The 25457-nt window shown below is 36.6% G+C and overlaps 1 pseudogene; it reads left to right on the plus strand.

Moving 5' to 3' along the window:
- Nucleotides 1-5095: 5095 nt before the first annotated feature.
- On the plus strand, nucleotides 5096-6886 carry LOC134733346 (T-complex protein 1 subunit zeta-like; annotated as a pseudogene).
- The last annotated feature ends 18571 nt before the right edge of the window (nucleotides 6887-25457 follow it).

The following is a 25457-nucleotide window of genomic DNA, read 5'->3' on the forward strand; positions in this document are numbered from 1 at the left end:
GAAGGGGTTGTTATTTCTTATTTAACTTATTTTAAGCACATGTGCTGTAAATATATACTATTATGCAGGTAAGCCTGTGTGTCTATTTAATTCATATGCAGTCATTGTAAACTCTTTTATTGGTTATATATTTGAAATCTGAGAACTCAGTTCTTGGTGTTCTGGGAAGTACAGGAAAATTTATAGTAGGCTGAACTTCCTTGTTGTCTGCTGAAAACGAATGAATGGGCCTGAATCTGCTTCTTGCTATTTACTGAGATATACGTAAATCATATAATATCATATGGGACGGAACTAAGAGAATCATAGAATGTCAGATTTGGAAGAGACCTTAGAGCACATTATCACAACTTTATTGGTCAGGGAAACAGAGCCACTGTGGGTATCATGTGAATAAGGGATTTAATATAAAAACTAGACCTCATCCAATATTATAAGAACGGAAAAACTGAAGGTCTAGAGGGGAGTTGGAAACGCCAAGAAAAGGTCACTACTCATTCAGCCTTTAGGCACTGGTGTGAGCAGGCAAACAGGAGCTTTCATGGAAATCCAAGAAATTTAAGGACTACATAAAATTTGAACAATTGCACTTGTGATACATTGAAACTTCACTATGTATCAGGCACTATGCTAAGCATCACACATCTTGCGTCTCTTTTTCTTACTGATTTTAAAATTATTTTTCAATTATTTATATATAAATAAATATGGAAATCTATACATAGAAAAATTGAGTGGGAAACACCAAAGAGTGTAAGAAAAGCCACATTGTCATCAGAACAAGGATCCTAGTAGAAAATAGTTTAGGTAGAGTCTTTAGATCATAGTATATTTTTCAGCTTCCTTTTGAAGTTATAAGAATTTCTTTTGGAGAATTAAATGGGAAAGGTAGTGAATGAGCCCCAGGAGATACAGAAAGCTCCACAGTCTGGCATCTGACAGATCTGTAAAATGAGCCGAATACTGGATATCTGGCATGAATATGGTTCGAGAGTGGGATGGTTTGATTTGTTTTTTCTTCTAGGCTCACCATGACCAACTTCCAGCTCTCAGAAAATTTCAGTATGGTAGAGTGAATGTCCTCAGCTGACAAGAGTGCCTAGAAGCAAGAGTGGGGACTTCGTTAGCATGTGGTCCAGGTTGATAGTAACCTGAGCCAGGTATCCCAGAGCTGAAGGATTCTTAGTAGTAATAGCCGTTAGCGTGTCTGTTTCTTGGTTCACACTGCTTAATCTAACTGGTTGCTCTTTACGTCTGTTTCACTGTCATCTGGAACTGCCCTTCAGCATGACCCTGAGGATTCCCCTAACTTGTCTCTGTTGCTAGATCCCTTAGATCCTGTATTGAAGTTAAAGGCAAAATCAGAAGCTTTTTGAGCAATGGTTCATGAACTTTATGTTGTGAACTAAACTAAAATGTTTTCAATATATTACCAGATTTAATTTTTAATTAGTCTAGATTAAAATTTTAGGTTTCTCATTATTTAGCTTAAAATTTTGAAGGCATTTCTCAAGCATTGTTTCTCTGAGAACTACAGAGACACTTTGAATCTCAATCTTATATGTGATATCTAATTTTATTTTCTCTTCCCTGGAAGGCTGTAAGATTTTTCTCTTTGCATCCTATGTTCCCGTATTTCCTCAATTTGGATGTGTTTTATTCCACTTATATCAGTTAATAGTGTATTTTTCAGGAAATTGTTTCTGGAAATATATACTTTATTTATATACTATATACTATATTTATTTATATTTTATAAGTAATTTCCTTTTCTTTCTTTTTTTGTTCTGTTTCTAGAGGTCCTCTCACTTATATGTTGGACCTCCTGAACTCACGCCGTTTTTCTTAATATTTTTTCCCATGTTATATTTTCTCAACTTGCTGTTCTCTTTTCATCATTTCCTGAACCTGTTTTTTTTCAAATTTTCTATTGAGTTCCTCACCTCTACTATTACATGTTTTTGTACTTTGATTTTGTTATAGCACTTCTTGTTTCATGGCCGGCTGAAATGTTTTTCTTATTTCTCTGAACTTTAAAATTATAGTTTTACTAAAGTTCTTTCTGTTTGCTGTTCACACAAGCTCTGTTCCGTCCAAGTTGTTTTTTATTCTGTTTATTTTTGTCTATATCTTTTATATTAGAGGTGACCTTCAGGTATTTGTCCATCCTTGGCAGTTGTCATTTCCTTTTTTTTTTTTTTTTTATGAGATGGAGTCTCACTCTGTCACCGGGCTGGAGTGCAGTGGCACGACCTTGGCTCACTGCAACCTCCGCCCCCTGGTTCAAGCGATTCTTTTGCCTCAGCCTCCCGAGTAGCTGGGACTACAGGCACGCACCACCATGGCCAGCTAATGTTTGTATTTTTAGCAGAGATGGTGTTTCACCATGTTGGTCAGGATTGTCTCGATCTCTTGACCTCGTGATCCACCTGCCTTGGCCTCCCAAATTGCTGGGATTACAGGTGTGAGCCACCGCTCCCAGCCCATTTTGTCTAATGAATCAGATCCAGAAGTGGATTAAATTCTCTGAGTGCTTGGCTTGGCTTGCTACCCGTAAGGATACTCGCTTGAATTCTCGATATGATGTTAGTCTTTCTCCTTAGACTGGTAAGGTTGAAAGAAAAGTCTCTTCCAATATTGTCCTTGTATATTTGTGTCTTAAAACATCTCTTTCGTGGTTTTAAATGTGTGTATGTGTGTGTTTGTGTGTGTGTGTGTTTAAGGGAGAAGTGTGATAAAAGGGCTTTTAATTTTTTTGGAAACTATGATGTCCCTATTATCTTACTAAGCCTCACAGCAAATACCAAATTAAGATGGGGGGAGACTAGTGGGAAGTGTTTTCTTTTCCTCATGGAAATGAGTTTAAAGAGTTTTATGACTTGTCCATGTTCTCACAACTGTTGAGTGGATAAATCAGAATCTGAATGTGGAAAAGACGGATTTTATAGACACTGACTAAAGATGTGTGCCCTGGGGACAAAATAAAGCCTAGCTAATAGCTTCTCTGACAGTTTGTGAGGATCTGACAGTTTCTGGTCTATGTAAGTGAAGAAGGAATCAAAAAAAGAGGTATATCAAATTATATAATCAAATAAGCAATATTACTCAATTATATAATTTTGAACAAACATTTTAGTCTAACCAGAGAAGCTTGTTCAAAATCTGTTAGTTCTACTTCCAAAATTAACTTCAAGTCTGTGCATTCCTCTCCAACTCCCCTGCTACCTTTCCAGTCTTCAAATAATCACTAGTATTCTCTTGGCTTATCACAATAAACCTCCTGCCTGATGATCTCACCTCCATTATTCTCTTTTTCTTACAAATAATGCATATGGAACTGAGAAGAATCTTTTCTAAAGTTTATATCATCCCCTTTCTTGGCTTAAGATGTTTTAAAGTTTTTCTATAACAATAAAAGGTAAAATATAATTCCTCAGCGTGGTCCATAAGGCCTGAATAGGCTGATGTTTATCCACTTTTTCAACATCAACTTTTGCTTCACTCACTATATTCCAACCATAGTGGTTTTATTTCACATTTGAAAAAGTGCCGGGAGATTTCCTACTTTAAGGATTTTGCTTACACTATTCTCTCTGCCTGGGATGCTCTTCCTACTACTGCCAATTGCTTGACACTTCATAATCATTCTTCAGAACTTATCTTAAATTCATTTTTCAAGAGTCTGGCAGAATCTACTCCCTGGATGAATTATATTCTTTGTTTCTTTTAATGTTTCAGATTATCTATATGTAATAGCTAAACTATCAGAAAAGAATCTAGAGAATCTGAAAAGTCATTCTTTTCCTTGTGTGCACTCGTACTTTTCCAACCACAGTGTCAGAAGCATGTTATCAGATGAGAATGTGCTTTTCATTCACAAAGTAAGGTTTTAAGAACCCACTTTGTGTGAGACAGTGAAGTGTGCTGAAATAGCACTGGGGTCTTGGGCTTTGCTGCTAAGTTGAGGAGTCACCATAGCCAAATTGAATTGATTCCATAGACTTCATTTCCTCTATCTCTGAGGTACAAAGATCGGATGGAGGCAATTCCTATAGACCTTTCTGGCTTACTATTCCAATGGTGCTCTCTACTAAAACATGGCTTTCAAATGATTTTCCAACACAGGTGTACCTTAGAGATATTAGCAATTCAGTTCCAGACCACCACAATAAAGTGAATTTTGCAATAAAGTGAGCCACACAAAATTTTGGGTTTTCTTGTGCATATAAACATTATGTTTATGATATACTATATTCTATTAAGTGTGCAATAGTATTATGTCAACAAAACAATGTACATACCCCTTAAATAAAAATACTCTGGCTAAAAAATGCTAACCATCACCTGGGCCTTCAGCAGGTCCTGATCTTTTTGCTGGTGTAGGATTTTACGTCGACGTTAATGGTTGCTGACTGATCAGAGTGGTGGTTGCTGAAGGTTGGGGAGGCTGTGAGGATTTCTTAAAGCAATAATGAAGTTTGTTCTATCAATTAACTCAAGAACACTCTTGTCCCAAAAGATGTCTCTGTAGTGTGTGATGCTGTAAAACTTCTCTCAGAATTGAAGTTAGTCCTCCAAACCCTGCCACTGCTTTATCAACTAAGTTTATATAATATTCTAAATCCTTTGCTGTCATTTCAAAATATTTACAGCATGTCCACCAGGAGTAGATTCCATCTTTAAAAAACAAAACACCTTTTTTGGCTCATTCATAAGAAGAAACTCTTCACCCATTCAAGTTCTATCATGAAGTTGCAGCAATAGAGTCACATCTTCGGAGCAGATTTAGCATAATTCTAACGGACCCAGGATTTTAAGAATGGCAAATGAGATTTGGCTTCAACTTAAAGTTACCATCTGCATTAGCCCCTAACAAGAGAGTCAGCTTATCCTTGGCAGCTTTGAAACTAGGAATTGACTTCCGCTCTTTATGAAAGTTCTAGATGGCGTCTTCTCCCAACATGAGGTTGTTTTAAGTATACTCAAAATTTGCAGAAGACCCGGATAGTGGGAGGCACTATCCGGGTCTTCTACAGCCTATACTGGCTCTGGGATCTCAGCACAGGTCTTTTGCTCTTCCTCCTCTTGAGCAGCCATGGCTGCCAGGAAGACCCAGAACCCCAAGGCTGAGGTGGCCCAAGTGCAGGTGGTTTTAGTGTTCAACATCAGTGTGGTGCAGGGGCTACAGGACATACTGAGGACCAACCTGGGATCCAAGGGCATCACGAGGATGCCTGTTTCTGTGCTGGACACATCAAGCGTACTAAAGACGGCCATGTGCCACTTCACAAAATGCAAATTCATGAAATGCAAATGCTATTAAATGCATTCTTTTTTTTATTATTGTACTTTAAGTTTTAGGGTACATGTGCACAATGTGCAGGTTTGTTACATATGTATCCGTGTGCCATGTGGGTGTGCTACACCCATTAACTCGTCATTTAGCATTAGGTGTATCTCCTAATGCTATCCCTCCCCCATCCCTCCACCCCACAACTTAATAGCAAAAGTAGCAACAGCTCAGGATGATATAACCGGTGATGGTATGACTTACCATGTCCTAATAATTAGAGAGCTACTGAAACAGGCCAACCTCTACATTTCTGAAGGCCTTCATCCCAGAATAATCACTGAAGGATTTGAGGTTGCAAAGGTAAGGGCCCTTCAGTTCTTGGAACAAGTCAAAGTAAGCAGAGAGATGCACATAGAAACGCTTAAGAGATGTGGCCAGAACATCTCTTTGTACTAAAGCTCATGCTGAACTTGCAGACGTCTTAAAATAGGCTGTATTGGACTCCATTTTGGCTATTAACAAACAAGATGAACCTATTGATCTCTGCATATTTGAGATCATGGAGATGAAACATAAACCTGAGGCTGATACAAGCTTAATTAGAGGCCTGTTTTGGACCATGGAGCACGGCATCCTGAGATGAAGAAAAGGGTGGAAGATGCATACATCCTCAAGTGTAGTGTGTCATTAGAATAAGAAAAAAGGAGGTAAATTCTGGCCTTTTTTATTCACAAGAGTGAAGAAGAGAGAGAAAAAAATCATAAAATCAGAAAGAAACTTCATTGAACATAGAGTTAAAAAAAATAGTAGAACTGAAAAGGAAAATCTGTGGTGATTCAGATGAAGGATTTGTTGTTATTATCAAAAGGGAATTAATCTCTTTTCCTTAGATGTTCTTGCAAAAGAAGGCATAGTAGCTCTACGCAGAGCGAAAAGTAGAAATATGGAGAGGTTGACTCTTGCTTTTGTCAGGGTAGGTCTGATTTATTTTGATGACCTAAATCCTGACTGCTTGGGACGTGCAGTTTTTGTGCATGAGTATACATTGAGAGAAGAGAAGTTCACCTTTACTGAGAAATGTAACAATCCTCACTCTGTCACATTATTGATCAAAGGACCAAATAAGCACACACTCTCTCAAATCAAAGATGCCATCAGAGATGGCTTCAGGGCTATCAGAAGAGCTATTAATGATGGCTGTGTAGTTCCAGGTGCTGGTGCCGTGGAAGTGGCAATGGCAGAATATAAGCAATGGCAGATTAAATATAAGCCCAGTGTAAAGGGCAGTGCATAGCTTGGAGTTCAAGCATTTACTGATGCATGGCTCAATTATTCCCAAGGTTCTTGCTCAGAATTCTGCTTTTGACCTTCAAGAACGTTAGTTGAAATTCAAGCAGAATATTCGGAATCAGTCAGCTTGTGGATGTGGACCTCAACATAGGTGAGCCAACGGTAGCAGCAGAAATAGGAGTATGGGATAACTATTGTGTAAAGAAACAGCTTCTTCACTCCTGCACTGCGATTGCCACCAACATTCTCTTGGCTGACGAGACCATGCAAACTATCAATAGAATGTCTCCTCTGAAAGGTTAAGTTGAAGCTTCGCTGTATCTGAGTCTTGAAGACTCTGCAAAGTGATCCTGAGGAATATAGGTGTGGAATTTTTGTCCAAGCTTCAAATGGTTTTCAAAGGAATTTTCTTTTCCCATATGAAAAAAGGAAAGAACACTGGTACCTAGTGAAATTCTGAAGTTCTGAAATTACAATTACAGTATTTTTTTAATTGCACTGAAGTAAAAACACATAAAGCAGGTCCATGTGTGCCTTTTACCCAGTGAACAGGATGTTTTGCTTCAGCTGCAGTGACATATAATTCCATGTTAGAAAAGCATATGTTATCTACCTTATTATGAAATATTTCTTGAAAAACAAATTTTAATGGTTTAATAATTTCTTATGAAGATGTTAAATTATCCAACAGTGTCCTATTGTCAAGTATTTAGGTTTAAAAAAATTTCGTGCTAACATAAATAACACTTATGTAATTTAAGATTTTGAAAGCGTCCCTGTTAGTATAAATTTCTATTTGTAAACTTATTGGAGCAGTTGGACTTTTCCTGCTTTTGAAATAGCTTGGTGCAATACTCCCCCACAAACGTTAAGCTGTAGTAAATGGGAAGAAGAATAAACTAGAGGTAAGGGAGTTGACAGAGCTGCAAGGGACAAGTGGCAAAAATAGAAGAGGCAGAGGTAAAAAGATGATGGAGGGCATGGTGACTAAGGGCTAGGGTTACTGGGTGAAATACGAGATTAATGGTTTTTTTTTTTTTTTTTTTTTTTTTTTTTTTTTTTTTTTTTTTTTGAGACGGAGTCTTGCTCTGTCGCCCAGGCTGGAGTGCAGTGGCGCGATCTCGGCTCACTGCAAGCTCCGCCTCCCGGGTTCATGCCATTCTCCTGCCTCAGCCTCTCCGAGTAGCTGGGACTACAGGCGCCCGCCACCACGCCCGGCTAATTTTTTGTATTTTTGGTAGAGACGGGGTTTCACCGTGGTCTCGATCTCCTGACCTCGTGATCCGCCCGCCTCGGCCTCCCAAAGTGCTGGGATTACAAGCGTGAGCCACGCGCCCGGCCCGAGATTAATGGTTGACCATATTTTCAAGCCTCTGAACTTTTTGCTTGTGCAACATATCCATCCCAAACCCTTTAGTGCCATATTTTTCTCACTCAAATTACTGTTCTCTCCTACATATTTCCACAAGATTGTTTATATACAGTTGGTGTATTTCTGTAGTCCTTGAAGATGAAATTGTGTGATACTAAGCTGTGTGTTTTGAGGGCTTAGCAGTTATCTGCAATGAATGTGTAATAAATATTAAGTTGAAACCTCAAAACAAAAAATAAAATGTGTTGTTTAGTATGTAGCCACCTTTATCAGCTATCTTAGCGAGATCTTTTGGGTAACTTGCTGCAACTTCTATATCAGCACTTGCTGCCTCACCTTGCACGTTCATGTTATGAAAATGACTTCTTTGCTTAAATCTCATGAACCAAACTTTTGCCAGCTTCTGACTTTTCTTCTTTAGCCTTCTCACCTCAGTTTATAGTATCATGGATCATAGTATGGTCTTGTTCTGGATTAGGCTTTGGTTTAAGGGAATGTTGTGACTTCTTTGATCCTTTATCCAGACCTCTCTAATTTTCTCGATACCAGCAATAAGGCAGATTTACTTTTTTATTTGTATGTTCACTGGAATGGGACTTTTAACAGCCTTCAGTAATTTTCCTTTGCAATCATAATTTGGCTAACTGTTTGGAACAAGAGACCTAGCTTTGGGCCTATTTCAGCTTTCAACATGGCTTCCCCTCACGTAATCGTTTCTATTTTTTGATTGAAAGTGAGAGGCATGTGACTCTTCCATTCATGTGAACACTTAGAGGCCGTTTTAGGGTTATTATTTGGCTCTATTTTGTTTGTTTGTTTTTTTAATTTATTTAATTTTGAGGTGGAGTCTCACTCTATCACCCAGGCTGGAGTGCAGTAGCGCGATCTTGGCTCACTGCAACTTCCGCCTCCCAGGTTCAAGCGATTCTCCTGCCTCAGCCTCCTGAGTAGCTGGGACCATACCAAGCTAATTTTTGTATTTTTAATAGAGACACGGTTTTGCCATGTTGGCCAGGCTGCTCTCAAACTCCTGACCTCAAGTGATCCGCCCGCCTTGGCCTCCCAAAGTGATGGGATTACAGGCATGAGCCACAGTGCCCGGCCTGGCCCAATTTTAATATTGGGATGTCTCAGGGAATAGGGAGGCTGAAGTGGAAGAAAACAGATCAGAGAATGGCCAGTTGGTGGAGCAGTCAGAACACACACACCATTTATCGATTACTTCAGTCTTATATGGGTGTGGTTCACGGTGCCCCAAAACAAAAACACCAAAGATCACTGATCACAGATCACCGTAATAGAGATCATGATTATGAAAAAGTTTGATATATTGGTAGAGTCACCAATATGTGACACAGAAGCAAAAAATTGAGCACCTGCTGTTAGAAGAATGGTGCTGATGCACAGATAGCCTTGTTCCACACAGAGTTGTTACAAACTTTCAATTTGTAAAAAACACAGCATCTGCCAAGCACAATAAAGTGAAATGAAATAAAACAAGATGTGCCTCTTCTGCCAAAAACTGGAAAATTTTTCAAAAATTTAAAGTGAATCTTAAAATGTATACTTTTTCATTTTTGTTAATCAAAACTTCCTTGAGTAGGCTCAGATTTGTCGTCATAAGAATATTTTTGTTTTGATTTCATTCCAACATTGAAATTAAACTGTTTCCTAAGAATACCAGCTGCCATGAGGGATTCGTGATCTGAAAGTGCCACAGAAAGCAAAGAACAGAAAATGAAAACATGGTGATTAATTGTCCATTGGATGAGTCATATAATGGTTATCCTGAAAGAACCTGAAAATGAAACATCCCTAAAACAATGAGAAGCAAAAAAAGTGCTGTCTAAATATACACTTGCCAGTAAATGTGTGTAAGGGCAGACTCCAGCATGGGCATGAACCAATATTAAATTAATAACCACAAAAGAAGCTCTATTGATTAGCCTATTGCCTCACCTGTAATGCCAATACTTAAATCTGAATGCAAACACTAGTGAACAGGTTTAGGTTGTACCCTACAGTGATTGACAGCACTACGGAAAGTCAGATGCCAATATTTTCTCGTTCTAATATGTTAAGAACCTTTTTGCCTCCCAGCATTACCATGGAAAGCTATCCTCCAGGAAAATCATAGGTGGATCTAGATCCATCACATTTTAACTACAACTGTAGTTACAGTTAAACAGTGATTTAATAGTTTACAAAATCTAAAAGATGTTGACTACTAATAATATGTTACTAATTATATTTTTGGAGAAATCTCACTGTTGAAACTAGGACTAAACCAGTTTATAAAAACTTAAGAAAGGCCAAATAACACTAATAAGCACTGAGTCTTTTTCCACAGATTCTTTTTCTTTTTTTTTTTTTAACACAATTCTCTCTAAAGGACAATTGTTGGATAGCAGATGGAGGTTGTGTGGCATTGACCTCAAAGGTGAATGATATATCTTTAAGTATTCATTACACAATTTTAACAATGCCTTACACAGTGAAAGATTTTAGAGTTTTCAAAGGGCTTTCACCTCGACTGCTGATTATATTGTGAAGAATTGAATAATGTACAAAGTGTCTCAAGCGTATTTTTTTCTTCACAGCATAATCCTGACATGTTTAAATATGCTATAAAAGTATACTGGATGAATTAATGAATTTGATCCACACAACAAACTATGTTAGGCATACATAGAAGAATTATTATACAATTTTACATATCTAGAAACAGTTTTAGTGATTTGCTGGGATGTCTTAACTATAGATAAAAGCCTGAGAAGGAGTAAAGAAGTGAAATAGCCAATAAAAATCTATAGACATGGAAATTTTCAAAGAACACATACATTTATTTCAACACTGTTATACTTATCAGAAATGATCAACAAAATAGACAAATGGAAGCCTCAAATCAGGATTTATGTTTTTTCAGTTTTTAGATTTTACTATTTGTACCCTGTGATGTAACTTAGTTTGTTGTGTGTTTGTTTGTTTGTTTTTATCCACAGGGGCCAACATCACTAACTTTTCTTGGTGTTCACTTTGAGGATTTATCTTTATCTTTTAAGGGTTAAGGAAGATAATATTTGAATCTTTCTTAAACCCTTTTACGTCTTAAGTACAGTCACATTTCCACTGAGTCTTAAAAGATAAATGGCTTTGAATGCCCGTTTTAAAATTGGGTGAAGAGTGCTTCAAATCTAGAAAACCATATGAGCAAAGCCCTGATGTGAGAAACTTCTGAGGATATATAGGGAAAGTAAGTTTGGTAGATTCATGAAATACATGAAAAGGAAAGGGTTCATGTGTGAGGATTACATTATGAAGCACCTTGGTACCAAACAGAGCACTCTGTCCCATGAACAGTAGGAAGCCATAGATGGTTATTTAGCAGAAGAGTTGCAGTGTAGGTCACTGTTTTCTTTTTAATAATAATGAGTTCATAGCCGTATCTCTGCTATAGTGTGATCACTCTGGTGATAATGACAGAAAAGGAGGGGTGTGTGTGTGTGTGTGTGTGTGTGTGTGTGTGTGTGTGTGTGTGTGTTGGAAGACAGGACAAGAGTAAGAAACTGGGGCAGGATTACCATCTGAGAGGCGCTATTTCAATAGTCCATTTAAAATGGAAAACGTACCTACTACTTGCTAACTCGCTAGGTGTAAAACTAGGACAAGTTACTTCCCTCTAAGCCTTGTTTTCCTCATTTGAATCCTATAGAATTGTTGCTATAATTGAGAAATTGTATATACTATAATTATTAACACCATGTCAGATATATCGCGGGTACTTAATAGGTATTTATAATTAGTATATCAAGCCAATTAAAATATGTTGTTTTGGGAGAGGAGGACTTTAAAATTACTTACTATTATTGTGTATTTATTTTCATTGACAAATAAAAAATGTATGAGGTAAAATGTGATGTTTTGATATATGCACACAGTGTGGAATGATTATGTTAATTAGCTTGGCTTCAAGCTAATTAACATATTCCTCACCTCATATAATCATTTTTTGTGTGTGATGAGAGCATGTAGAATTTTTCTTAGCATTTCAAATACACAGCACATTATAATTATAGTCACCATGCTATATGATAGTTCCCCAGAATTTATTCTTCTGATGAATATGTTTCAGTAAAATATTTTTGTCTTTTCTCAATAAAACTTTCTTTCATACCTGGGACATCCTATTTGACAAAGATAACAATGCACATCCACACTGTCTTTCCTAAAACTATCCTCTTGGCCACTCTCGGCTAAGAAAGCTTGGCTAAGGGGGCCTGTAACAGTGAGATGTTGTCACCGGGAGCTTCTGCTATTCTGCACCATACAACCAGAAAGACAGCAAACCTATGAAAGAACACTCTGCCATGCTTGCGAAGCCAAGCATGAGCTCTGCATATTTGTTCTCCTCCCAGAGTGAGTCCACCGTGATGTTCACCCATTGCAGAGTGTTTGCTAGACACTTGGCTTTCATTTATCTTCTTGAATTTCTTTGACCCCCACCTGTATATAAGATGGAATGGTGAGACTATTTTTGATTATTTACCACATTTCTCGTCCTTAAATGGTGGAGGTCTTCTTATGCTGGAGACCAAATAGGAGCTTTGACACATTTCAATGACTGAAAATGGTAAGACCGGAACAGTTATGTATTAGGAACAAAGTATGCAGCAAGCTTTTATGATCAAGGAGATTCTGTTCTACCTTTGGGACTGATTTTATCTTAGCAGTACCCAAGAATGATTATATGCTGGTCCTAGAATGTACAATAAATGCAAATGGTATTGGATGGTAGTAATTTTTGTTGTCATTCATAACTAAGCAACAGTGACCTGTTATGGTCAGACAATGTATTAAAAAACAGAACATTGAGCTAAATAATATGATTTAATCCAACATACTTACTAAACACTAGCCATATACCAGTCCCCCTACAGTGTGTTGTTGGAATTCCAACATTGCTATGCAGTAGTTCCTTCACTTAAAGTATTTTGAATGGAAAGATCCTCCTAAGGAACAGGCTTGGTGAATAGTAATAACTAAGTAATCCTTCTGGTCTTCAATTAATAAATTTATAGTTAAACAGGATTCATATTAACTTCATTTCATTTTATCCAAGAAGACTTAGTACTCATTGGAAACATGCCTTAGCATATTTTGTTTGTTTTTGGGGACACTCATATTTCTTAGACTGCTGGAAAGATGGAACAGCTGTGTTTTTCTGTCTAAGCTATCAACTTGGTGATTTCCCTTCAGTCTTGTACAGATAAATACATTTTGACATTTGGTTGGGTCGTCTTCTTCAGTCAGATTGGTATTACTAATCCTTTGAGAGTTCATAAACAGAGAAAAGAAGGAGGCAAGGGAGCAATGAAGAATCAAAATGTAAAGAATTTGATTCTCACAATGAAGACTAAAAGTATGCTTAGGTTTATTTTCCACTGGTTAACTGAATGATTAAAGAAGGAAGACGTATTTCTTTGTTCTCGAGTTTATTTTTCTGCCTGTCATAAGATACAACTCTGACTATGTTTGCATACATCTTTGTGGTTGGAAGGATGTTATTTGAGAAAGCATTCCTTTTAATAAAGTTTGGTCGTGTAAGCCCCTTTGTTATGAAATACAGTACACATTCCTGTTTTATTTATGTCAAATTTTCATTAAGGACATAAAAATTTATAGGTTCAGAGAAAGGGGGAAAATACCCAAATCTCTACATTTAATATGAAACATTGTGTTGAAGTAATCAATCAAACTATTCAGTATTAGCCATATTACTGACACAGGCCAATATAAAGGCCAAACAGTTCCCCTATTAATGTGTTGGGATTCATGGGGAACTCTGATGTCTGTGGTCGGTGGTGACAATTTCAGATTAGTATTTTAGTATTGTAATTTCCCAGAGTTGCTTCGGAAACAAGAAGATAAGATTCCATTCTACTTGTGAAGAGTATTAAAATTATAGGGTTGAATCTATTCAATTTTTCCACCTGTACATTTGATGTTAGAATATGTTCAACTTCCTTAAAAAGTGCTCTGATGATTGTTGCAGGGATATAATCAGTTGATTCTTTCATTTGAGAAGCATCTCTTCTCTGATTTCTGCCATGAAGTAGAAGGGGAATTAGGTCTAAGTATGCTTTAGTAACTAGCTAAATATATAGTCCCAGTTATAATAACTCAAAAGATTAATACTTGTTAGACCTAACAGGGTATGTTAAATGAAGCTCCACATTTTGGCCAATCTCGATCTGTTATTAACACTATGTAGACAAATTATCCACCTATTAAGGTACCACTAGTCAATGTACCGGAATTAACTTATTACCTGGAAAAGTCACATTTGAAATTTACACACATATAAGCTTCTAGTTAACATAAGCCTACCTAATTCACTGGAAACATTAGGACATTTCACTCAAGTTGGAGAAAATAGTTATTTTCTAATTCAAGAGGCAATCATATAGATGGAGGAGACATGAGGAAGTATTTTTATGAAAATTGCCAAAGTCTAATTAATATTCTTGGTAGAATGGTAGAACTTCTCATCAACTTTTTGGAACAGTAAATCCAACACAGCAATTCATCCATTTACACAGACTTAAAAGTATAATCTGTGATTATTTGTCATTGGTTTAAAGATCTCTGAATGAATTAGACACACATTTAATCATATAATAAGAAATAATAGCCGTTAGAACATCCTAAACACAGTGTTTATATTTCTTTGCCTGACCTCTGCTGTCAAAAAGCCATGACAGCTGTTTGGTTTCAAGTGTGTCCAATCCAGTGAAGTGGCAAAAATCCTTTTAGAACAAGTTAGATTGCTTCTCTCTTGTTCTACTCCCCGTTGTACGCACAAGCGTCATCTCTTTAGATGAGATAGCCACATTGCAATAACTAGTTTGTTCTTTTTCTTAGGCTAAATTTGAATATTTCCTGTTTATGGCAGGATAGAAGCATTTCCAGTATCTGGAAAAGCCTTGCGCTTTCACTCCAGAAAGCAGCCCAAGAGACTGTGTTTTGTCTTTGCCTCCTACCCGAGGACATTTCTGTATAGAACAAGTCTACTCCTAAAGGCTGATGGGGAAATAGAAGCACGGCCATCAGAAGCCTACTTCTAGACATTTTTTGCCAGGGCCCAAAGACCTTTGAAAGAAAACAGGAGTTTTTCCTGCAAATTTATCCCAACAGGCTTTCCTGTCACACAAGTTGTTACACTTTCCTTCCTGCTGGATTACTTCCTAACCTATTTCCACTACAAAGTAATGACTTCATTGAACTTTCCCTGATGAATCTGTCACCCAGAAGAGTCATTCTTTAAAACAGAAAGGCAACATATGTAAGGACAATCTTTTGAGACTAATGTAAACTTTTTATTTCTTGCCCAAGTGTATTATTAAAGAATAGTTAATCTCCTGAATAACACTTCGGGCTAATTTGCCACTCAGAAGAGAGAATTACCAGAAGGAGCTCTGATGGCCACGACTCAGATTTAGTTACAGAAAGAGGCCAATGACCTTTAGAGAACAGTGAGCTCAATGACATGCGTGTTATTTAACCAGACACTTAAATTCATCAGGCAAACAGTTGTATTTTAAAATATCATATTTTAATAAAATCAATACCTCATATAATTATTAAAAATCATAGTTATAGATAAAATATACTGACCCACTATGTGCTGGCACCGTACCAAGTGCTTTACCTACATTTATTTTCTTTAATTGTAATAATATTAATCTTATGAGATAGGTATATTATCTGTCTTTCCATTTTAAAAATAAAAAGGTGGGGTGGCCAAATAATCTAGTAACAATAAAAATACATATCTGATGTTTATTATTTGTCAGGCCATGTTTTATTATATTTAATAATATAAATATAATATTAATAAATATATTTATAATAAAATAAATATAAATATAATATTATATTAACTCATTGAATCTGCAATAAAACCCCATTGAGTATGCATTATTATTAGTCCCAACTTTAAGGTGAGGCAGTAGAAAGGCACAAGAAAGGTTAAGTAATTGCTCAAAGTCTCAGCTAGTAAGTGGTGGAGTTGTGACTGAAATGCTGATAGTCTGGTTCCTCAGGCTATCTTCTTACCACGGCATCGTACTGTCTCTGCCTTTCCACGCAGTCAATTACTAATGATTTATGTCTGGTTAGGGGTAGCAATGGGCCTTAATTTAAAGTCTGTGCTCTTAGTTGCTGTTTACTCTATTGCCTCTCATTTAGTGTGCTTAATACAAAGTCCTGTATTTTTCGTTGTACATACAAGCGGACGAGAAGTGTGCAGAGATAATCCCTGTCCTTGGAAATTTTGCTGTTTGGTAAGGAAACTGTGTTATCTCTAAAAAAGGGGTGTACTCATCCAACTAAAATCAGAATGACTTCTCCAAATGATAACTCTGGGATCGTTAGAGACCTCTCCATGACTCCAATAACTTTGACTCCTATAACTCTTAGGACTTCCAGATTCCTATAGGACTCCTATGACTTTGACTATCGAATGAGCCTAGGGGATCTCCACTGAAGACATCTGTAGAGGTTATTTTCTATAAGAACTGTTATAATTATTAAGAAGTGAGCTAGTGCTGAAGGTTGTACCCCCTCACTACAAAAACGCAAATGGCTGAACTAATGATTGGCAGTGAAAAGGACAAATCTACCATTAGGAGTAATACCAGCTTCAAAGTGGTAGCCTCCATTCTTTCCTAGGGGAGAAAATGTTGATGTGACATGAAGGAATTAATAAGGATTCCAAACTTTAATTCAAATGTTTATGGTCCCCAAATATTCTCTGCAAACAAAATGTAGTTTACTGAAGGAAAAATAATTTCTTTCTGGAGACACAAAATAATATTGAGAGAAAAGTGGAGAGGAAAAGATTTTTGAGAGAATAAAATCCTAAAAGTTTTGGTAATTTTATGTCTGATAAAACTGTAAATGTTATCATAGAAATAACACTAAACTAGGAATCAGATGCCCAAGTTCAAGTTCTCACTGAAATCTTAGAATTTATTCTCATAGATAAAATATTATTGTATTTAGTAGATTTTTATTAAAGTGACATTTTCTCACAGCCTTTCTCTATTTAGTTCGCAGCAGACTCTTTCTTTTCTGAGCTCCTATAGTTCATACGATTGACCTAAACTGTCTATATTATTATATTATGTACCATCATGTAGTATTATTTACTGGACTATGTATTACTATGCCATTTAATTCAGCTTCATTATTAAGTTATTTAAGGGTGGGGCTTATGAATTTTACCTCTTTTCAGTTCCTGTTCTTTGCCAAAAGTGGGTGTTCAGTAATTGTTGATGGATTGAGATTAGGGCTCCATTAGAAAGGTACTCATAAAATCAATGCTTTCCAAACAAATCAGTGGAATTCAAGCTTATTATTTACTTACTGATAATAATGAACCATAATGAATGTGTAAACCAGGGACCTCACTTTATCCAAGTAGTTGCAACCAATTGTAATAATATAAATATGGTGATGGATACAATTACTAATTGTCAGTTAATGTAAGTTTATTCTTTGTGTTATCACAGTAGTCTTTTTTCCTTAAAGACAGCATTTTTGGGCATTGACACTTTCAATACATGATGTATTTACGTTGGTAATCATATGGTAAAAAAACTATTTTTTCAATGACTTTTTATAAAAAAATAAAAATCAGAAAAAAGAATTGTAATTTCAATCCTGATTCTCCTGGGAGGTTTCTTTTTCTCATCACAGTTTGAAGTGAGAAAACTTGTTTTTAATCTAAGTCTTACAATTGAGGGTACTATAGATCAATATAATATGGAGGTTTCAGTTATATACTAGGATAATGGAAAGAGCACTATACCGAGACTGGAGATCTGATTAGAAGCCCTGGCACTATTGACAACTTTTTGTGTGATGTTGGGTAAATATCTGTATAACAACCTCTCCCAACAATAACATACTGAGATTCCTCATGATACAAAATTTGCACTCTTCCTTCTACCTTTGGTCCCAATATGCTATTTCTCTGTCATTCTGGGACATTAGATTGCTATGTAAGAGTTCCTCACCCTGGAATGAAAACTGCAAGTTCATAAGTAAAACAATGTAAGGTTGAAATGGCCTTAGTGTTATAAAGAGCTGCAGAGTCTCATGATATATATATATATATATATACATATATATATATACGCACATATATATATCACTATATATCTATATATCACTATATATATATATCTATTATCTATATATCACTATATATCTATCTATATAGATAGATAGATTTGTCTCTATATAGATAGATAGATAGACAGACAGATAGATAGTGACTGTGTAATAAATGGTCTTGGCAGCTTAGGCATCAGTCGACCAGGTCAAAGTGGATGGTTTTGCTTGATGCTATTTACCTATTTTTCCCTTGTGCAATTTTATTTGCTTTGGATAAGTTCTTCTTAATAAATGTTCTCAAGTCAGAAATAGAATGTCCTAGTCCTGCCTCCACTGCTTAATAGTTCATTATATTGGGTAAGTCACATGTTCTCTTTGAGCTTTAGTTCTCCAACTCTAAAATAAGGATAATAATGTCTAGTTAACATAATTTTCATGAATATTAAATGAGCATTTATCAATTAATACTTATACACTACTAAATAGTTCCAAATTCAAGGGATGATAATGATAATGACACTTTGCAGAGAATAAAAAATTTGAGGAAGATACAGTAACTCCTTCAGGTGTTTATCCTTAATTAGGTGATTGTACAATATTCTAAATAACATACCAGCAGTTTTGAAATTGTGGTAGCTTCATAATTTTACAAACTTACTTTTAAACTCGGACTTTTAATGCAATATTTGCCTTAATAAGGAATTATCCACCTGAATATAAACTATTTACTTGATTAAAAATCAATAATACTGCTGCAACTGCTACCACTATCACTACAAAGATAATTGTATTTTTGATAATGTAAATATCACAGTATTTCAAGAATGATCATCCCTCAAAATTTATTAAACCTAAGGCAATCTTTCTGTTTTCTAAGGGTATGATGATTGTATATAGAGAAATGTTTGCTTGATATCTTTTATTTCAGATATTGTGAAGTGGGGTAGAGTAATTACTCTTTGCATCCAAAAGATATCAAGAATGACTCAGGACAAATGTACACCTATTGGGCTAGGATAGGAAAGGCAGGAATAATCAGGGAGAGAGCTCTCTTTCTTGTTTGAACCGAAACTACCTTAGCTTCAAAAGGAGAATACCTAGGTGATGGGTTGATCGGTGTGGCAAACCACCATGGCACATGTTTACCTGTGTAACAAATCTGCACATCCTGCAGGTGTAACCCAGAATTTTTTTATATATATATTCTGCTTACATTTTATTTTATTTTGTTTTATTTTGTTTTATTATTATACTTTAGGTTTTAGGGTACATGTGCACAATGTGCAGGTTTGTTGCATATATATCCATGTGCCATGCTGGTTTGCTGCACCCATTAACTCGTCGTTTAGCATTAGGTATATCTCCTAATGCTGTCCCTCCCCCCTCCCCCCACTCCACAACAGTCCCCGGAGTGTGATGTTCCCCTTCCTGTGTCCATGAGTTCTCATTGTTCAGTTCCCACCTATGAGTGAGAACATGCAGTGTTTGGTTTTTTGTCCTTGCGATAGTTTACTGAGAATGATGTTTTCCGGTTTCATCCATGTCCCTACAAAGGACATGAACTCATCATTTTTTATGGCTCATAGTATTCCATGGTGTATATGTGCCACATTTTCTTAATCCAGTCTATCGTTGTTGGACATTTGGGTTGGTTCCAAGTCTTTGCTATTGTGAATAGTGCCACAATAAACATATGTGTGCATGTGTCTTTATAGCAGCATGATTTATTGTCCTTTGGGTATATACTCAGTAATAGGATGGCTGGGTCAAATGGTATTTCTAGTTCTAGATCCCTGAGGAATCGCCACACTGACTTCCACAATGGTTGAACTAGTTTACAGTCCCACCAACAGTGTAAAAGTGTTCCTATTTCTCCACATCCTCTCCAGCACCTGTTGTTTCCTGACTTTTTAATGATGGCCATTCTAACTGGTGTGAGATGGTATCTCATTGTGGTTTTGATTTGCATTTCTCTCATGGCCAGTGATGATGAGCATTTTTTCATGTGTTTTTTGGCTGCATAAATGTCTTCTTTTGAGAAGTGTCTGTTCATGTCCTTCACCCACTTTTTGATGGGGTTGTTTGTTTTTTTCTTGGAAATTTGTTTGAGTTCACTGTAGATTCTGGATATTAGCCCTTTGTCAGATGAGTAGGTTGGGAAAATTTTCTCCCATTTTGTGGGTTGCCTGTTCACTCTGATGGTAGTTTCTTTTGCTGTGCAGAACCTCTTTAGTTTAATTAGATCCCATTTTTCAATTTTGGCTTTTGTTGCCATTGCTTTTGTTGTTTTAGACATGAAGTCCTTGCCCACGCCTATGTCCTGAATGGTATTGCCTAGGTTTTCTTGTAGGATTTTAATGGTTTTAGGTCTAACATGTAAGTCTTTAATCCATCTTGAATGAATTTTTGTATAAGGTGTAAGGAAGGGATCCAGTTTCAGCTTTCTACATATGGCTAGCCAGTTTTCCAAGCACCATTTATTAAATAGGGCATCCTTTCCCTATTTCTTGTTTTTGTCAGGTTTGTCAAAGATCAGATAGTTGTAGATATGCAGCATTATTTCTGAGGGCTCTGTTCTGTTCCATTGATCTATGTCTCTGTTGTGGTACCAGTACCATGCTGTTTTGGTTACTGTAGCCTTGTAGTATAGTTTGAAGTCAGGTAGTGTGATGCCTCCAGCTTTGTTCTTTTGGCTTAGGATTGACTTGGCGATGCGGGCTCTTTTTTGGTTCTATATGAACTTTAAGGTAGTTTTTTCCAATTCTGTGAAGAAAGTCATTGGTAGCTTGATGGGGATGGCATTGAATCTATAAATTACCTTGGGCAGTATAGCCATTTTCACGATATTGGTTCTTCCAACCCATGAGCATGGAATGTTAACCCAGAATGTAAAATAAAAGTTGATGGAAAAAAAAAAGAAAAAGAAAAAAGGAGAATCAAGCCCAGTGAAAACATAGGTCTTAACAGAAACTTAAATTAGAAGTCTAAAGAATTTCACTGGCTTTTTCAATGCCTGCTCAGAAGTTGATCATTTTGAACAATTGAAGTTGAGCCATAGAACTCTGAGAGTAGCATTTTTCACAACTCAGCTTGTTCACATTTCAATGCTTCTGAGCCATACTTAGCCAAACAGAGTGTGTCAGTTGCTTGCTTAGATGCTCATGCAGTCAGGTCACTATAATCCAAGGATTTGGCAGCCTGTCTTCACGAGCAACCTTCACTACTGAAATGTGTGACTTCAGTTTCAAGACTCTTGATAAGTAAAAAATGGCAAAATAACTAAAGATATTAAAAATATTAATGAGGAAATTAATTATTATGAACTTTCTTCTGAAAGATGGCTGGAGAGGCAGTGACTGCTATTCGGCTACTCTGGGTTTGTGGTTAGAGCCTGTGGAAAGGCTTTGGCAGGATTAAGCAATGTTGACAGACACATGCAACCGACGTCTCTAGTATGTGTTTACGTGCCATGATTCAGCTCAAAAACAGGGCAGAGAAAATTTACAGAAAGCTTAAATTTCCAAAAGCAATCCAGTTTTTGATTGCTAAGCAAATGTATCTGAGGGTATCTAAGTTTTAAAAATGAAGTGCTCTGTTCCGTAAAGTTTTTTAGAGCTTTTTAAATATGCGAGCTAATGTAAAAATATAACAGATGTCATAAATAGATAGGGAATTTGTTTTTATATGAAAAACTACTAGGGATGTGATTGTTTGTCTAAAGTTGATAAGAGGCAGAATCATCACCAGAACCTAAGAAGACATATCCTAGATAGTAACTGGCCAGGAAGATAAAGAAAGTAAATCTTTGTGTTTTTGTTTTTAAGTGAGAAAGTGATTCTGACCCACCTACCAAGTTATTATATTGGGCTCTGGTTTTTAACAAAATAGCATATATCAAGATCACCCACGAAACAAAACAAAATGATAAAAAAAGGGGAGGCAAGTCCCTGCCCCCAAAATATCTGACTCAAACCAATTGATGTAAGGCCCTAGAGACATGCCCAGTTAAACCAGTTTGTTTAGTTCACAGAAGATGTATCCATACAAAAACACATTTCTTTCCTGGATTGTTTTTACATTAACTTCATATTATTCATATTATTTTGATGAGGTATTTGGCCAAATTACTTTTCACTTACCTTGCTTCTCTACTAGGTTATAAGAAAAGTAATTGGGATTATCAAGTACACTTTAGGGAAGTTTTATGGACAATGGCCTTCTCTGTTAATTTCTTTACAAAAGAAGGTTTTCTGAAAGTCAGCTAAGGGTCAGATGCTATGCTAAGTTCACAGGTTTAAGGCTCAACAACAGCCAGCTCCTGACCTCAAGGAGTTCACAATTTAGTGGCAGACAAACAGGTCAAGTGCATGAGCAGTCAGAATCAATGTCTTTCTTCTTGGCACTCACAGAGTCCTTTATACTAATTTAAAAATCCTCAATATATTCTGTCTTTTGTGGCTATATCCATATCTATCTCCTCAAGTAGATTGAAATTTTCCTGAGGGCGGAGATAGCTACAGTCCCATAGGTCTGTTGGTACCGACATAGAATAAAGATAAGTAAATCAAAACTGATAAAAGAAAATGAGCAAATATCTTGCAGATGTGATTGTTGATAAAAAGTCATCTCAGCTTTGCATAATGATACAATATTTACTTAAATCTCAAACTGGAAAATTAAAGATCATCCTTTGTTCTTCTATGTCTCTATATCCAAATCCAAAGGACACAGAATTTGATTCTATGTCAAGAATTGCATTCTTGAATATTTTTACTTTTATTTATTTACTTAGGTAAAATCAACATTTCTCACTTGGACTATTGCAAAAACAATATGCTTTCAGATACTTATTTTCTCTCACCAGGTCTTCCACTCTTTCTCCAAGGCTGTCTTCCTGTGGAGCAAATTTGATCTTTTCTCATGCTTATAAACCCCTTTTGACACCCCATTGCTTATAAGATAAAATCCAAACACCTCAGCAGATGAATTTCTTCTTGCCCCAGCTTACCTCCGCAGACATGACCATCTGCAACCCCTCTCCCCACTGCCCTTCAAATGCATCAGGCTTCTTAAATATCTTTTCCTCGCCACGTGCTGCTCTTTCCTTTTAGGAGGCCCCTTCTCATTTTTATTCCTGATGAAGTCTTAATCAGGCTGCAAACCAATCCCCAATACTACATTCGTGACACATTCCTGAATTATCTCTCCAAAATTAGTGTTTCTATCTCTGTATGGTGAAGTTCAATTTTCAGAATATAACTCAAAGCCCAATTGCAAAATTTTTGCTCTTCTAGTCTTGCCACTGACTTCATATTTCTGAACCTATTAGTCCTATGAGGTAAGGTTTTTCCAACTACAGGAATATCTTTCTGAAAAAACAGATAACTTTAGAAGAGCTAACCTGCTAAAAACTCCTGGAATTTAGCTAACACTTCAGAGTTTATAATATATTTGCATTTATTTAATTTCAAATCAGGAAGAAAATATCTGTAATCACTAATATTTAAATCAAAGAAATCATGTTTCCGATTTTGTTTTTCTGCAGCTAAATGTTTCCCTGGCCTTCTCTTTCAGTTTGTCAAATATACATGGTTGTGGACAAGATTTCTCCTGACAATTCTGCTGCTCAGGCTATTGAACAGTCTCCTGAAGGAGGTGAGGCTGTAGGGCCTAGAGGATCACATGGGGTTCAACACCAAAACCCTGGGGCACCTAATGAAAACAGTAGCTCCTCTAAGTACTATGAGCTGTTCATTTTCCAACACACATGCATGCATACATGCACAATATACATTTGGAGTAAATTCATAAAATGCAGTTCATTTTTAAGGAAAGAAATAATACAAATGATATAGTTTCATCACTCAAAGCTAAGCACTCTCTTGATTTGGACCTATATCCTTGCCATCTTTCTTTTTGAAAAAATATGACATCTCATCACCTGTTATTTGTCACAAAGAGTATATTTTAAACATTTGATCTTTGATTTTTTTTAAAGTTGAAATTTATAAAATTTTCATTGGAGCTTGGTAGAAAACAGAGAGGGTCCATTATAGAGCTAAGGGCAGTCACAGTTCAGCTGCTTCATGTTCTTAAAGAGAAGGTAGATGCTGATACTTGTCTAAGGAATTCTTGGGAAGGTAGTCTGCCCTAGAAAGCTCTGTCATAATCCCCGTGACAGCTTTGCCACATGACATTGTTGCAGAATTTTGCTCCTTAGTTCAGCTAAACCAGGTTCTTGTCACACAACCAGGAAGGATTAGGAATGCTTACACATTAAAAGGTGAGGGGAATGGAATTTATTGGGCGAAAAGGAAAAAAGAAACATTCTCAGCAAAGTGAGAGGGGATACTGCTAACAGGCCCCCACCTCACAGATTGAATACCAGGCCGCCACACCGGAACTGAAGAGGCCAGGCTTCTCCCCACTGCACAGGAGCTAACTTCCCGTGGCTCTGCCCTGTTCTCCCAGCACACAGGCAGTGGGAGATTCTCCAGAAATCCTCCTCCTTAATCTGCCTCCTGCATCTATCAACATGACTGGGCCTTACTTTTCTCCAGTATAAAACATGATGACCTATTTAACTCTCTGTAATATATTTTGAAAATGATTATCTATCTATCTATCTATCTATCTATCTATCTATCTATCTATCATCTGTCATCTATCACCTATCTATCTGTTATCTATCTATCTATCTGTCTATCTATCTATCTATCTATCTATCTATCTATCTGATATGGTTTGGCTGTGTCCCCACACAAATCTCATCTTGAACTGTAACTCCCACAATTCCCACGTGTCATGGGAGGAACCCAGTGGGAGATAATTGAATCATGGGGGTGGGTCTTTCCCGTCCTGTTCTCGTGATAGTGAATAGGTCTCATTAGATCTGATGGCTTTAAAAACGGGGTCTCCCTGAACAAGGTCTCCATGTAAGATGTGACTTGCTGTTCTTTGCCTTCCTCCATGATTGCGAGGTCTCCCCAGCCGTGTGGAACTGAAAGTCCAATAAACGTCTTTCTTTTGTAAATTGCCCAGTTTCAGGTATGTCTTTATCAGCAGCATGAAAACAGACTATCTATCTACCTAGCTAGTTACTGCCTTAGACAAATGTCTCTAGGGCCTCAGTTTCTTTATTTATAAAATGAATGTGTCAGCCAGATATTTTAAAAAGCCTTATCCAACCCCTATATTTCCAGTTTCTAAATCAATTTTCTAGGCCTTCATTTAAATATAATCAACCTAATTTTTACCATTAGAATCAGAACAATTACTCCATTCTTTTTAAAAACTTTATAGTATTTGTTCAGCTAATTTCCT

This window comes from Symphalangus syndactylus, chromosome 17 (genome assembly GCF_028878055.3).
Source record: "Symphalangus syndactylus isolate Jambi chromosome 17, NHGRI_mSymSyn1-v2.1_pri, whole genome shotgun sequence".
NCBI classification, from domain to species: domain Eukaryota; kingdom Metazoa; phylum Chordata; class Mammalia; order Primates; family Hylobatidae; genus Symphalangus; species Symphalangus syndactylus.